This window comes from Bos indicus, chromosome 7 (genome assembly GCF_029378745.1).
Source record: "Bos indicus isolate NIAB-ARS_2022 breed Sahiwal x Tharparkar chromosome 7, NIAB-ARS_B.indTharparkar_mat_pri_1.0, whole genome shotgun sequence".
Lineage (NCBI taxonomy): Eukaryota > Metazoa > Chordata > Mammalia > Artiodactyla > Bovidae > Bos > Bos indicus.
In genome coordinates this window covers 74,217,164-74,225,353 of record NC_091766.1, presented here as the reverse complement: position 1 = coordinate 74,225,353, position 8,190 = coordinate 74,217,164, and the positions used below count along the sequence as shown (strand labels likewise).

At 37.1% G+C, this 8,190-nt stretch overlaps 1 pseudogene; it reads left to right on the top strand.

Moving 5' to 3' along the window:
- The first annotated feature begins 335 nt into the window (after positions 1–335).
- Positions 336–7,990, top strand: LOC109561116 (hyaluronan mediated motility receptor pseudogene; annotated as a pseudogene).
- The last annotated feature ends 200 nt before the right edge of the window (positions 7,991–8,190 follow it).

Sequence of the window (8,190 nt, the reverse complement as noted above, 5' to 3'; positions counted from 1 at the left end):
ATGGACTGTAGCCCACCAAACTCCTCTGTCCATGATATTCTCCAGGCAAGAATACTGGAGTGGGTTGCCATGTCCTTCTCCAGGAGATCTTCCCCACCCAAGGATCAAACTTGGGTCTCATATGTCCTCCATTGGCAGATGGATTCTTTACCACTAGCACCACCTGGGAAGCTCCAAATATGACTTAAAAGTAGTCATACCTATTTTCTTTGAGCCAGGCTCATAACATAGTTCATGAAGTAATTTTCTGGGGATTAAAGTTGAAATGTTCATAATTGTGTGCTTAATTACAATCATCCTTGGTTACATTTGCTAATTAATGTCAGTGTATGAGCATGGCACTTTGTTCTGGCAGCCACACAGCAGGAGGTATGAGAATGGTGGGGATTTGTGTATGGCAGTGAACTCAAGTGTTTTTCTTCATAGTTTTTCCTGAAACGCTCAGACAGGCATCCTGTGATGGTCAATGGGATGCCTTTTGGCATTTAGTTTCCCAGACTGTAGCTAAAGTCATTTGGGGATAACGGGCATGGCCAGTTCAAACTCTGCTAAAGCACATGTGAAGTGACAATATCAGCAGGACAACAGAAGAAGGTCATGTGTGGCAGGGCATAGAGGTGAACAGCCAATAACATTTACGGAAGACAATTTAATACCCTATAAGAATATGGTAGGGACCATTGAAGAAATACTAGTATTCAACTTCAGGGTTGGGATCTGGGAATCTCTTTCTAGATCCTCAGAAATGGCATGGTTGCCAACACATAGGAGATAGACATGCTTAGTTTTCTCCCTTTTATTCTGCCTCAAGTGTCTGGGAAAATAAGGAAGCATGACTTATACAAGTAAAATGCCTTGAAAAATGTCATAACATGTTTCTGTTGAGATGGTAAAAACTGATTTGTTTATGAAATAAAGTCAGCCTTCTGTTGTGAAATAGGCTTTAAATAAATCCAGACAATAAAGCTTCACTATTTATGTGGGTCATGTCTTCCAATTAACCAGGGATAAATACTCTGTAGTGTTATCAATAAAACTGAGGAGCTTTATTACTACAGAGAATATTTTATCATCTTCATTTTACATATAGATGAGGAAATTGATAAGCAGAAAGGGAAAAGTCACAGGGGCTTAGAACCAGGTCTGTTGATTCAACTTTACCTTTATGTATTGTCTCTTACTTGACAGTTATCTCCATGTTTTGCAAGACAGCTTTTAAGTTAATAATTCTTTACTTTTGCAATCAAAAAGAATTTATAGAATTTTTGGTGTTAACTCTAGAATCAGTTCAGTTCAGTCACTCAGTCATGTCTGACTCTTTGTGACCCCATGGACTGCAGCACCCCTAACTCTAGAATAAGTGAATATATTTAGCTGTGTTACATTGGGTTTATGTAGCAATTCTGAGGACTAAGCCTAAAAGTCCGTTTCATAAAACTTCCACACTTTACCTAATTGCCTTATATCATAGAGAAGAGAAATCCTATAGGAAGGCTAGTTTTAGTCTGAAATAAGTAACCCTCTCAATTTTGTGTGTTGTAGCATCTTGGTGAATATTTTTCTTTCTTTTGGGTCAAACTATACTAGCAAGACTCTTTGGGGCATAAGTCATAAAAACCCAGCTCACACAAATTACACAACATAAGGAATTTAGAAGCCTAGGAAATGAATATCTGCCTGGAAAGATCCAAGCTTCTGGCACAGTTGGCTCCAGGTGTTGGAAAATGTCTCCAAGAATCTTTCTGTTCCTTTTCGTGGATCTGCTGTCCTAGAAGTTGACCTTAGTCTCTGGCAAGCTGTCCTATAAAGTAGGTGAAGGACCACCAGGATATTCAGGCTCACATTTTCCCAGCTTAGTAACCCTCTTTGAAAGATATTCTATTTCCCAATTCAAAAAACAACAATAAAAATTCTAGGCTTGAGTTGCTTGGCCTATATCAGGTCATTTGGCCACATTTAAATCATGATATGTAGCTCTGACTGGCCATATGCTAATCTCTCAGTCCTTGGACTAGTCTCAGACCCCTTTAATCACATTGTCTGAGCATGAGTTAGGGGGACCCACCAGAAGAAAATCAAGGTACTACTTAGCAGAAGGGAAAAATAGATACTGGGCATACTCAAACAATGACATCATTCTTTTAAATTTAAATAAAGTCATGTGTTTTTTGATGTATTTGTAGGAAAAAAATAGAGAACAAAGTACTTTGGGAAAATGTTTCCTTGATATATATAAGTTAATAATACCTCAGGATATTAATGAGCTATTCATATTTTACATGTAAAAATAGAAAATATTTGTTAAGTAATAGTACTGATCATAGTATTGCAAAGCCCTTTATTCTTTTAAAGGTTGTAAATAAAGAATGTTAACTGATTGGTTAATTAGTGTTATGTCCTCACTTTTATTGGCAAATGAAAAATAAATTTAAAAGGGAAGGTTACTTAATTTCCTATCTTTTATTTCTACTGGTCATTACATATTTTTATACTTAATTTTCAAAACATATATATTCTTTGTCAAAATATACTCTGTAAAGTTGTGGTAACTTTGATTTGATTTTTTTTCTTTTTTTAACATTTCAATTTTCACTTTCACTATGCTGAGAAGAGAATTCAGAAAGGACATGCCTGTAAGAGTTGACACATTGATATTCTGTATCCACAGACTAGAACTGTTATGCAAACAAAAGAGCTCTGGGTGAAAATTAGTTTCCTACAATCTAGTCAGGGTGCTGCGCTACAGTGAGGCATGATTGAACAGGGGCCATCAAATTGGTGGTTAAGCATTTATGCCTTAGAATCAAATAGAACTGGGCTGAGTCAGCTTTGTTACTTACCAGCTGGGTGACCTTGAACAATTTACCTCAGCAGTCCTCAGTTTTGTCATCTTTGAAATTAAGATCAAATTATCTCCTTCCATAAATGGTCAGGAGTATATGAGATTAAGCAGGTGAAACATTCATTACAATTCCTGGCACAAAGTAAGCATTCGGTTTGTCATTCTTTATTTTCTTATTGGAACACACTAAGGAATGACTTCTCAACCATAGTGATTCAGGGCATAACCTTCCCAGCTGGTTGTTTGAGACTCTGCTTTATTTGCTCTCTCACTGGACTACCTTCTTATTAGTGAAGACATTTGGAAATACACCACTCAGTCCTAATTTGAGTGAATTAGATTTTCATCAGCATCAGTGTGCACATGACTGTGATTAACAAGGAAAATGAACACATACCATTTAAAATTTATTAAAGTTTGGGAGAAAAATTCCGTTTGATCACAAGTAAAATTCTCTGCATGTTTAGTCACTTAGTGGAAAACATTTACATTTGGGGAGAAGTACTTACTTGCTAATATGTCAGCAGAGCACAAATGAAACTGTTCATAACCTCCTGCTGCCATCATTATGAAATGTAGTCAACGTTAATTGAAATATCTGACTGCTTATTGTCACAACCTGTGAGCCAGGCGTGACACTCCTTTGTATGTTTTATTATTTGTTTTCTCCTGTATGACCATTGGAACATCAGGTTTTCATTAATTGCTTGTTTTGTTTTGATAACTTTGACAGTAAGTGGTTCCTCTAAAATGTGCTTAAGAGACACCCATAAAGGAGTTGATGTCCCAATCTCTGTGCCGAGTGAACACAAGGAAATCAGTTGTTTGCAATAAAGGTTCAAAAGTAGACAACCTCAATTCCATCTTCAAAGGATTGACGTTGTAAGGTTATGTGCATGCTCAGTCACTCAGTCATGTCCAGCTCTTTGCAACCACATGGACTGTAGCCTACCAGGCTCCTCTATTCATGGGGTTCTCCATGCAAGAAAACTGGAGTGGGTTTCCATTTCCTACTCCATTGTGAGGCCGAGTGAAATCTTATACTGTTTTGAAAAAGGAAAGGAAAAAAGCTGTCCCTTCACTGGGCATGGGGGAGAGAGGGGTTTGCTAATTACTGCAGTGTTTGGGATGCTATGATGCCAGTTAGTTTTGTCCCTTGCTGGAATGGTGGCTAAAAAGCACACAGGGCCTTTTTTGGTAAGTACTTTTTACTGAACTCAGACTTTTTTATTCTCTTTGCTTTGTATTATTTTTTAATATATGCCAAAGAAAGGAAACAAAGGAATATTATACCTGTACAAAAGCAACCATGTAAACTCAAATATACAAATTAATTTTGAAGGCTTTATCACTTAATAAAATAAAATGAAATTATTTAGCAAAATAAGTACTGAGCTATTATGCCATCTCTTTATTAGTTCATTAAAAATCTCCCTCACACCTGCATATTTACGAGCCTCTAATGAGCTTGTCTCTGTTCTAGTACCTAGAAGCATGGAAAGAAATTAGTACCTCTGCCTCCAAGCTGCATACAGTCTTCTAAATTTAGAAAGACAGTAATGACAATTCTATGTACAAGGCAGCAAAAGAGACATAAATGTAAAGAACAGACTTTTGGACTCTGTGGGAGAAGGCTAGGGTGGGATGATTTGAGAGAATAACATTGAAACATGTATGTTGCCATATGTAAAATAGATGAACAGTGCCAGTTCAATGCATGAAGCAGGGCACTCAAAGCCAGTGCTCTGGGACAACCCAGAGGGATGGAGTGGGGAGGGAGGTGGGAGGGGGTTCAGGATGGGGGGACACCTACACACGTGTGGCTGATTCATGTTGATGTATGGCAAAAACCACCATGATATTGTAATTATCCTCCAATTAAAAGAAATTAATTAACTTAAAAAGCTGCATACAGTCTTCCGAAAGATTATGTAGATTTAATCATTTCTCTACAATATAAACATGGTGTATTACTAGCATGTTAAAAATTGTTCCTTAAATCCAAAGGCTAGATTACAATTTCATTGATTCATAGGATATAAGTGCTAATTAAGCTTTAAAATAAAGTCCAAAAGATTCTGTAACAAAATTTTTTATAGTGAAACCCGTTTTTGACAACATTTTAAGAAAATATTCAAATACAAAGAAAATTTGAAATAATTTCATAGTGAACACTATATTCACAGCATGTTCTACTATTAAACTTTGTACTATATTTTATCACAAATCTGTCAACGTGTACAGAAGCTTACATTTTAAAATTTAGTCTTACATGGGACTCCAGTATTTCCTAAAATTAACTCAAGGATGCTTTTTTCACACTAGAGTTTGATGTCCAGAAGTCCATTTGCTCTGGTTAGCTCTTCCCTGAGGAATCCTCTATGTCAGTTCCTCTGAAAACAATTTGACAACGAGTGATCTAGCCAAACTCCATTATTATGCAGATAAAAAAAACTGAGATGCAGAAACTTGAAGTCACTAATGTATTGATAAAAACTGTAAGCTGTTAACTGGAACTAGAATTTATTTTTCTGTCTTTGCAGCAGATATAATCATTTTTTAAAAACTCTCATAATGTTGTTTAAACAGATGTCAAGATACTCTAATCAAGCTATATATTTTGTATTTTTGAAGAATTACAACGTGTGTGGTGCTGGTTAGAATGAGTGTGGAATAGCTTAGCCCATGTGGTGCAGGGGAAGTAACTCTTGTTGGGAAAACAGTCAGGGTAATATTTAGGTCGTAGGGCATTGGTAATGCAGAAAGTCATCATGGTAAAATTAAATCTTACCATGGACCCAGATAATTACACAAACCCTCTCAAGTGACATCTCTTTCCCTGCTGTTAGATTCACTGATTTACTCCTGTGTTCATTCCGATACCTCCCCTGTGGTAGTCTTAGTCCCTCTGTCAATTACAGAGCATTTAGATTTTTCTTTTAATATAGGATCTTAATATTTGTGGCTTCCCAGGTAGCTCAGTGATAAAGAATCTGACTGTCAATGCAGGAGCCAGAGGAGACACAGGTATGATCCCTGGGTTAGAAAGATCCTACTGGTGCTTCCCTGGTGGCTCAGAGGTTAAAGTGTCTGCCTGGAATGTGGGAGACCCAGGTTTGATCCCTGGGTCAGGAAGATCCCCTGGAGAAGGAAAATGGCAACCCACTCCAGTACTCTTGCCTGGAGAATCCCATGGAGGGAGGAGCCTGGTAGGCTATAGTCCATGGGGTTGCAAAGAGTCGGACACAACTGAGCAACTTCACTTTCACTGGTGGAGGATATGGCAATCTACTCTAATACGCTTGCTTGGATAATCCCATAGAGGAACCTGGTGAGCAACAGTCCATAGGATTTCAGAGTCGAACACAACTGAGTGCCTAAGCACGTGAATGTTAATATATGTAGTTTCTTCTACTAGAGTGTTTTACTTCTGACTTTCTCAGTGGTTAGCTTCTGCTTAGCCTATATGCATCAAGGTAAATGGCACTTCTCCAGAAATGCCTGCCCTGGCCAACTGAATGTAATTTCATAAAACACATCATTGTATGCATTTCCCTCAGGGTACTTATTACCATAAGTAATTATCTGACTTTTGTTTTGGTTAGTTTATTTTCTATTTGCTTATTTTCTGCAGGAGGGTAGGACAAGAAAAAAAAAAAAGCCTGGCTTACAGTAAATGTTTACTCAAAACTTCATTTAAGTGTATTTAAACATTCACTTCATGATTCTTCTCTTTCAGATTTTCTTCTAACTGGGCAATATCTAGCTTGTATTCTTTCACTTGATCTGATGCACAATTTATTTCTTAAGTTTTAAGCCTTAAGCAGGCTCTTGAGGAAAATATATATTGTCTAAACAAGTAGAAGACATGAAGTCTAAATGCCAGGTGCTTGAAGAAGAAAAAGAAGACCTCATCAATAGGAACAGAGAATGGGACAAAAATCTAAATTCTGAGATACAAAGCTTAAAAGAGAAGTCTTCTTGAAAAACAAGAACATGAAGAGCTACAACATAAAGTATTGTAACTAGATTCACTTCTGCAAAAGAGAAGGAATTATCTTCTGGTCTTCAGCAGAAGCTATGTTCTTTTCAAGAAGAAATGATTAAAGAGAGAACTGTCCTTGAGGGAGAATTAAAGCAGGCCTTGGATGAGCTGGATAAATTGCAGCAAAAGGAGGAACAAGTGGAAAACCTGCTTAAGCCAACTGGAAGAGGAAGCAGAATCTAGAGCTGCAGAACTAAAACGCCTCGAAGAAAAGCTGAAAGGGAAAGAAGCCGAGCTGGAGGAAAGTAATGCTGCTTATACTCAGCACCCTGCTTTTGCAAGAAAAACCTAACAGTACAGTGCAGAACTTGGAAGATGTTACTGCTCAGTGTGAAAGCTGTAAAGCATGTGAGCTGGAAGATCTTAAGGTGCAGAGCGAATCATTCAAGGAAAAACCGGCCAAGGCTGAGCAAAGTGCAGAGGTGTCCGAGATCAGATATTGGCAACTGAGAACTCAAATCAAGAATATGCAAGGATGCTTCTAGATCTGCAGACCAAATCAGCACTTAACGCAGCAGAAATTAAAGACATTACAATTTCTTCTCTTAAAAGAAAAACTGATTTGCAGAACTAACTTAAGCAGCAAAGCAAAGACTGTAAGAAACAACTGGAAGAGGAAGAAAAGCTGGAAAAGAAAACTCAATAGCAGAATTAACTGAGGAAATGAATAAATGGCGTCTCCTCTATGAAGAATTATATAATAAAACAAAGCCTTTTCAGCTACAACAGGATGCATTTGAAGCAGAGAAACAGGCTTTGTTGAATGAATATGGTGTGGCTCAGAAACAACTAAATAATCTAAGAGATTCATATGCTAAATTATTGGGTCATCAGAATCTAAAGCAAAAAATCAAGCATGTTGTGAAATTGAAAGATGAAAATAGCAATCTCAAATCGGAGGTGTTAAAACTCCGTGCTCAGCTTACTAAAAGAAAACAAAGTGAAGCAAAACTTCAGGAGGAATTGAATAAAGTTCTGGGTATTGCTTTGATCCTTCAAAGGCTTTTCTTCATGAAAGTAAAGAAAATTTTGTTCCCAAAACTCCATTAAAAGAAGGCAATACAAACTGCTCCTGAGCTCTTAGTGGAGTTTCAAGAATCATGCAAGTAGGCTGCTTCTTTTCATCCTAGTGGATAAGGTAAGGGAGCAGGTCCTGGAATGGGCCTCTCCTTTACAAAAAAAAAAAAAAAGAATCATGCAAGTAAACATCTGAAAAACCTGTTGAAGATTATTTTGTTCTTATTATTTTTTACTATTATTATTTTGATTACTCTTGTGTTTATAATATTTTAAATCTCTTATT